The following is an 8,108-nucleotide window of genomic DNA, read 5'->3' on the forward strand; positions in this document are numbered from 1 at the left end:
AAATAGAACCTACCAATTTTTTTTTTTTTACACAGTGATCACCACTTATCAAGGCCCGGAAGCCACTCAGGGATAAGGGTTATTGCAAGTACATTATGTTAGTGTAGAGATTTGATGAAGTGTTTACTTAAGGGGGCGGTTCATTAGGAATTTGTTCACGTTGGACTTGAACACATCCAAGTTGTAGTCCGGTGGGAAGCAGGTAGACGGAACAGAGTTCCACAGGTGTGCAGTTCTAAGAACGAAGCTTTGTTCATGGAATCCGCGTTTTGATTTAGGCACAGATATAGAGTGGGGGAAATTTTTCACAGTGGATTCAGCTAGACGGGTGTTTTTTTTTTTTATTATACCCTAATTTTATCAAAAATATTGCTGTTGTATTATTTACATGTGCTGATGATTAGTGATTAACTAGAACGCTGAGAGACTGGAATGAAACGCGTTTATTTTCTAGTCTTACAAACCGGAACTGCTTGGCGGTGAGCCCGAAACCGGAAGTAGGGTTATGGGAGAGGAGTGGGAGGAAGACTGGATGGGGGTATTACTATTGGTTCTACAACATCTCCCTTTCTATTGAAGGAGAAGTATATTGGGTTGTGATGGTCTGGGGACGGTTTGTGGGGAGGAGGTAATAGATCGTTTGTTATGTGTCACAGGTCGAGTCTCTGTATAAGTTTGCTCGGCCTGCTTGATCTGCGTGGTTTGGCAGGCGTCGATGGAACTGATGGATGTGTCCTCGGGATGGTTGATAGGTGACCATCGGTTTGCCTTGGGTTTTGTGCTGGAATAGCGTTGTGAAGATAAGGAACTCTGTGTGTTCCGCAACAAGTTTTCAGTTGGTGCTGACACTTGATATTGGCTGCCTTGCCCTTTGTTGGCCTTAATGACTGTCTGTTTCTACGATGTATTACACCACTTGCAAGTTTCACCTGGTATGACCTTGGCTCATCAGCAATCTGTACAATCTTTCCGGGTTCCCAGAGTCTGGTTCTTTTGTCTTGAACATAAACCTGTTGACCGGTCTGTAACTCTGTGTGTTGGTGGCTATTCTTTCGGTCATACCATTTTTTGTTTCTTCTTTGTTTTTCTCAAGCTCTACCCTTGTTTGTTCATCTCCTAGTTGTTGTTTCGATATCAGTGGGGTTCTCATGGGTCTCCCATTCAGTAACTCTGCTGGGGATTTGATTTGAGCTGATAGTGGTGTGGTCCTGTAAGCCATCATCGCTAAGTGGCTGTCTGTGTTTGTCTCTCGAGCTTTCAACATTAGCTTTTTACAGATACCCACCATCCTCTCTGCGAATCCATTTGACCGGGGGTGGTGTGGTGACGAGGTAGTGTGCTTGAAGTTGTAGGATTTGGCAAAATCTGCAAACTCTGTACTGGAATACTGTGGTCCATTGTCACTGTATACCACCCCACCTCTGGGACACCACGTTTTTCAAACAGGAGTTTTATTTGTCGAATTATTGCGGCTGATGTGGTGGAGTGGAGACGCCGTATGAATGGGCTGCGGCTGTAATGGTCTCCGATTAGTAAGAATTCCTTATCTTTCATAGGAAAGATGTCTGTACTGATATACTGCCATGGGTAAGAAGGGGTTTCATGCTGGTGTAGTGTTTCTGATGGGATACTGGGTTGGTACTTCTGACATGTAGAACAGTCTCTAATTAGTTCTTCTATGTCCTTGTTGATACCGACCCAGAAAACTGCTGTTCGAGCCAGTAAACGTGTTTTCTCTATCCCTTGGTGGGACGAATGTAGTTGTTGTAGGACGTCTGATTGAAGTGAGAGATGTATAATTATTTTATTGCCTTTAAGGAGTATCCCATCCTGGAGTCCAATTTCGTCCCTATAGTTCCAGAAAGCTTGTATATGAGGGTGGCAGTTGGATCTATTTGCTGACTATCCCGACGTAACGGTGTTGGTGAGCTCTTGTAGTACTGGGTCCTTGAATGTTTCTGCCTTGATATCTTGCAGGCGAGTTGGAGATGCATTGAGGTGTGCGTTAAGTAGATGTATGTTGATGTCTACATCTTTGATTGGTTCCCCTGGTCTTGGTGATACCCTGGACATGCAGTCGGCTATTGGGATAGACTTTCCTGGATTGTATTTAACTGTGAAGTCATAGCCCTGGATTTTGAGTAACATTCTTGCTAGCCTTGGTGGTGCATTAGCCAGATTCTTTAAGGCTATTGATTCTAGTGGTTTGTGGTCTGTTTGTATTGTCACTGCTTGGCCCCATACATAGTGATGAAATTTCTCCAATCCAAAGACCACTGCTACCATTTCACGTTCTATGTTGGAGTATCTTGTTTCTGGCCCTGACAGGGTTTTGCTTGCTAGAGCGACTGGCATTCCATTTTGAATGAGGGCTGCGCCCAGTCCAGCTGATGATGCGTCTACTTGTATACTGATTGGCGCTTTTGGGTCAAAATATTTTAGCACAATTGCTTTTCCTATTTCCTCTTTTATGTTGTTGAATGCCATCTGTTCCTGTTCTGTCCAGATGAACTGCGTTTTTGTCGACAGAAGGTCTCGGAGCGGCTTGGTCAGCATTGCCAGATGTGGTGAAAATTTGTTCAAGTAATTTGCTAGCCCAAGAAAGCTTGTTAGTTGTTTTTCATCTTTTGGTGGTTTCACCTGAACGATCGCTTCTATCTTCTTTGGGTCTGGTTTCACTCCATCCCTTGATATGACATGTCCAAAAAAAGAAATTTCTTGTGCGTGGACCACTAATTTGTCTGGGTTGAACTTGCAGTTCTTAGACCGAGCTCTTTCTAGTAGTTCCTTGAGCGTTTTGTCATGATCGCTGCCATCCTCCTCAAATCCGACAATAACAGTGTCATCTGATATTGAGAGAACATTCTTGATGTCTCCAAAGGCATCAAACATAGCTCGCTGAAATTCGTCTTGTGCGCTCTTAACTCCCATTGGGAAGCGCTTGAACATATAGCGTCCTTCAGGGGTGATGAAAGTGGTTAGTTCTCTTGATTTCTTATCCAGTTTCATGTTCCAGTAGCCAGATTTCACGTCGACTATTGAGAACCATTTTGCTCCATGGAGTCTGGAGATGATTTCCTCAAATGTCGGTGTGACAAAATGTGGTCACAACACCGCCTTGTTTAGATCTTTAGGATCCAGGCATAGCCTGACAGATCCATGGGGTTTTGTGACACACACAAAGGAGTTGACTCAGGATGTCGGTTTTGTTACGGGAGTTATTATATCCTGGGCTACAAGGGAGTCTAGCTCTGCTTTGAATTTCTCTTTTAAAGCTATTGGCACCCGCCGGGGTGAGTGTATTACTGGAGGTATTGACGGGTCAATCTTAATGCTGTACTCCCCTGGCAGGCACCCGATGCCCTTGAACACGTCAGAAAACTCTATCAGTATGCGCTTTCTTTCTTTCATGTCTCCTTCTGGTTTTGCATGCGTTGCTGCAGTTGAATCAGTGTGGTCATGCTCCACTGTATTGGTCCCTATTGTAAAATTAAGGGTAACTAGTCCCAGTTTTCTAGAAGTCTGGAGGTCAAGTAGTGCGGGTCCCCTGCTTTTTACCATGTGGAAGTTGGCACTCGTAAATTTGTCGCCATATCTGACTCCTAGGTGACATATACCCGCTTGGTCGATTGGGACACCACCGAAGGCAAATAGTTTGATTGGAGTGTTTAGAAGTTGCACATGTTTGAGTTGTTTGTAACACTCCCATGGGATAAGGTTGCTCATGGCTCCTGTGTCCACCTTCGCATTTATTTTTATTTGTGATTTTTTGTTCCCTATTCTCAAGTCTGCATATGCCTCTCTAGCATCTGCTGGGACATGGGATTTTGTTATTTTTGGCCCTGATATGGTATGGAAATATACCTCTGTTGGTGAGTGGTCATCTTCCTCATCGCTCTGCATTGTAATATTATGGGCGTTTCTGTTTCTTGGGTTTCTTGTTGCTCTTGGGGGCCTGTCTTGTTTCCAAGTTGAATCTTTTGTGTCTCTGGTGCGGCAAGCGACTGCAAAATGTCCCGTCTTCCTGCACTTCCCACAAGTTTTCCCTTTTGCTGGGCATTCGCCTCTGTAATGGGTTTTCCCACAAAAATAACATTTGTTATAATATTCTTTCCCAGCCTTTATTGCATGGGCATCTTGTGGTTTTTCCTCGGAAAATTGTGGGACACTATGCGTGTTTTGTATTGCCTCTACCTGTTTCAATGTTGCTTCTTCTGTCTCTGCAACATGTAGTGCTTCTGCGATGTTGAGATTATATCCTTCCTTAAGTAAGGATTTTTGTGTGGACTTATTGTTCAGTATGAAAATATCTACCAGAAGAGTTTTTTCAACGGGGGACTCATACTCGCATTGTTTCAATATCTGCCTTAATCGTTTAAGAAATGCGTGGGCTGGTTCATCAGGTTGTTGTCGACACTGTAGAAGCTGATACCTCGAGACGCGGAAGTTTGATCTTGGCTCTATATATGCACGAAATTTCTTAATATAATTTTCTACATTACGTGTTTCACTTTCCTCAAACTGAAATGTGTCACTCAGATCCTGTCCTTCAATCCCTGACCACAATAACAGATAATTAACTTTTACGTCCTCACTTACATCCTTGAGGGGTCCGTTAAAGTGCAACATGACCTGTCGAACGAATCTATCAAAATCTTTTGCTAAATTATTACTCTGCCAATCCATAGAAGGGGGCAGTATTTGACAAGCCATTGTTGATAAGGAATTAGCACCTGAAGAAATAAGAATTTTTTTTTTGATTTATAAAAGTGTCTGATTGGCGTATGGTATTTGTTTGCTTTTGTAAAAAATAATAACAATAACGAATCGCCTACCTTGTGTCGTGTCTTGTCTTCACTTTTTTTTTATTATTACTTTTATTCCTCAGTCTGTGACTTCGTTTATTTCCTTGTTGTTGAGTTATTCAGTTGACGCGTGTATTTCGTTAGTTCACTTTACACCGTGATGATACAACGTTTTTGAGTTCCTGCGCCGCGTTCGGACATGGACTGATGGGTCGATTGGTTTTCGGTTTTTTTTCTTCTCTTTTTTGTTTAAATTTTGTTTTCTCTACTATAACCGTAGATATCTAGTTACATTTAACCACTTCTAACACCATGTTGTATTATTTACATGTGCTGATGATTAGTGATTAACTAGAACGCTGAGAGACTGGAATGAAACGCGTTTATTTTCTAGTCTTACAAACCGGAATTGCTTGGCGGTGAGCCCGAAACCGGAAGTAGGGTTATGGGAGAGGAGTGGGAGGAAAACTGGATGGGGGTATTACTATTGGTTCTACAACAATTGCAACATTATTTCATTAAATATTCGTTTAGTCATAAATAATAAGTTTGTAAGTTACGCATACATGTAAAGAGATAAAAAGTAGTTTCCTCAAGGAAAAGAAAGAAAAAGATAAAAAAAAATGATTGAATTATTTTTGCAACTGGAATATGTTAAGTAGTTTTATTAAACGATATTGCTTTTTTATTTCAATAAATTTTCGAATAAATATACATAATAAGGTAAAGTCATTTTTTAAAGATAATTACATTATGAACAATTTCAAAATTGTAGGTTTTATAATCTGTTGCCGGATTAGTATAATGAACAGCTAACATGTGTGGACACTACCTATTATTTATTTGTCAGAATAGTAGTCACCCGATATCTATTGTTTATTACGTGGTGGGTGGTTGTGGTAAGAAGATAGTATGAGTAGTCACCGTTCAAGGGAAATAACTCGTGTATATCTAATATCTCTGATTTTTTACTAGAAAAATAAAGACTTTTTTCATTTATTAAATGTATTTTCTCATTGCTTATATCTAGCTGGAAGTCTGGTCTTCCTTCCTTTATGCGATTAATTAATGTTTTGTTTTCTGCATGTGTGTGTGTTTCTGAGAAATTTTGTCTTTGACTACTTTCTCCATTAAATATATTTCTATAATCGTCTTATGTAATTGTGATGACACGAGAAAGATTTTCTTTTGCTTTAGAAGATAACGTCTCTTCCGTCTAAGATACCGTTTTTGTTCTATTCTTATTAAATACGAACGCGGTTGTTCCAATTTTTTGACTACTTTTCCTTTCTGGTTCCATTTCCATGGAAACATATACGAAGTGTCGTTCTTTATTAAGACTTGGTAGTTTGTTAAATTTTTTATTAAGACTATGTAGTTTGTTACATTTTTTAATAAAACTATGTAGTTTGTTAAATTTTTTATTAAGACTTGGTAGTTTGTTAAATTTTTTATTAAGAATTGGTAGTTTGTTAAATTTTTTATTAAGACTTGGTAGTTTGTTAATTTTTTTATTAAGACTTGGTAGTTTGTTACATTTTTTATTAAGACTTGGTAGTTTGTTAAATTTTTTATTAAGACTTGGTAGTTTGTTAAATTTTTTATTAAGACTTGGTAGTTTGTTAAATTTTTTATTAAGACTTGGTAGTTTGTTAAATTTTTTATTAAGAATTGGTAGTTAAATTTTTTGTCTGTTTCACACCTTTTCATTTGTTGTACAAAATGTTAGGAAGATTTGTCCCAAGAGTTCTTTTCACTAACTGTTGGGCCTGTGACGTCAATTTATCTTTTAATGGAGTGGTTCTTAATGTTAACATTAGTAAAAATAGACTTTGGTTGATTTTGAAAGACTTTTTTTAGTACCCTTTTTATTGTTTATATTTTTCTTTCTACCAATCTATTTGCTTGTGGAAAAATTGGACTTGTTCTATGCTTGAATTCCAATTTCTTAGCAAATTGTTTAAATTCCAATGATTCATATTCCAGTCCATTGTCGTTGATCACTATTTGTGGAATACCAAACTTGGCGAAAGTGTTTTTTTATTATTTTTTTAATTACTGTGTGACATACAGTTTTCTTGTTTATGGATATCAAAATACCTTGCTGTATAGTCTATGATTGCCTCATATACCTTATTATAAAGATAGAAAATATCTGTCGCAACTCTAGTCCATCGCATTACAGGTATTTTGTAGTGTATTAACGATTCTGATGGCTGCTGGTTTCTATGGTTTCAACAATATGTGCATCAGCTTACTATATCTTTTATTTGATTGCTTATATTATATATATATAACTTCATCCGCCCTTGTAATGCACTTTTTGTGAGGTTATGATCAGAATTCGGTTCTGGGGTTCGGGAAGGAGTGAGTCGCTCACTCGACAACAGCACATTTCTGTCCTCTTCTTTTCCAATCGATCACACCTGGCTCCTCGCCACCAATGTCACAATGCACAATCTGAACGTCAGCAACACGAAATACTTTTCAAGAGATGTTCACAACTCTTTTCTTTCTGTCTTGCAGGGAATTTTTCCCGGCTTTTATATCTTCCTATCTAGAAAAAAACAGGAAGAGACAAGGGGGAAAATAGCTTCTTCCATCATGCCCTACCTTCCCAAGATGCCCTTTGGGTATATAAATGAGCTAACCATCCTTTCCTTCTTCTTTCCCAAAGAGTGATGCAGATACGCCCAGTACATCGTATATTATTTTTTTTGTTTTTGTTTCTAACCATAACCTACCCTTAAAGGGTACCTTTCTTCGCCCCTTTCGCATATACCCCACACTTTTCTATCTCTGGATGCCCAATTTTTAGTTTGTACCTTTGCAATGGTACGACTTACAAAATCTCACACATTGTGACTCTTTACATACCTCACTTCTTGGAATATTCTTGAAAGTATTAGCGAGGCTTTGCTGACACATTCTCTCATTGTAATAATGTTTTATATCATTGTAATAATGTTTTATATCATTGTAATAATGCTGTGTATCATTGTAATAATGTTGTATATCATTGTAATAATGTTTTATATCATTGTAATAATGTTTTATATCATGGTAATAATGTTTTATATCATTGTAATAATGTTTTATATCATTGTAATAATGTTGTATATCATTGTAATAATGTTTTATATCATTGTAATAATGTTTTATATAATTGTAATAATGTTGTATATCATGGTAATAATGTTGTATATCATTGTAATAATGTTTTATATCATTGTAATAATGTTTTATATCATTGTAATAATGTTTTATATCATGGTAATAATGTTGTATATCATTGTAATAATG

This window comes from Euprymna scolopes, chromosome 45 (genome assembly GCF_053919585.1).
Source record: "Euprymna scolopes isolate OS-2025 chromosome 45, ASM5391958v1, whole genome shotgun sequence".
Classification (NCBI taxonomy): Eukaryota; Metazoa; Mollusca; class Cephalopoda; order Sepiida; family Sepiolidae; genus Euprymna; species Euprymna scolopes.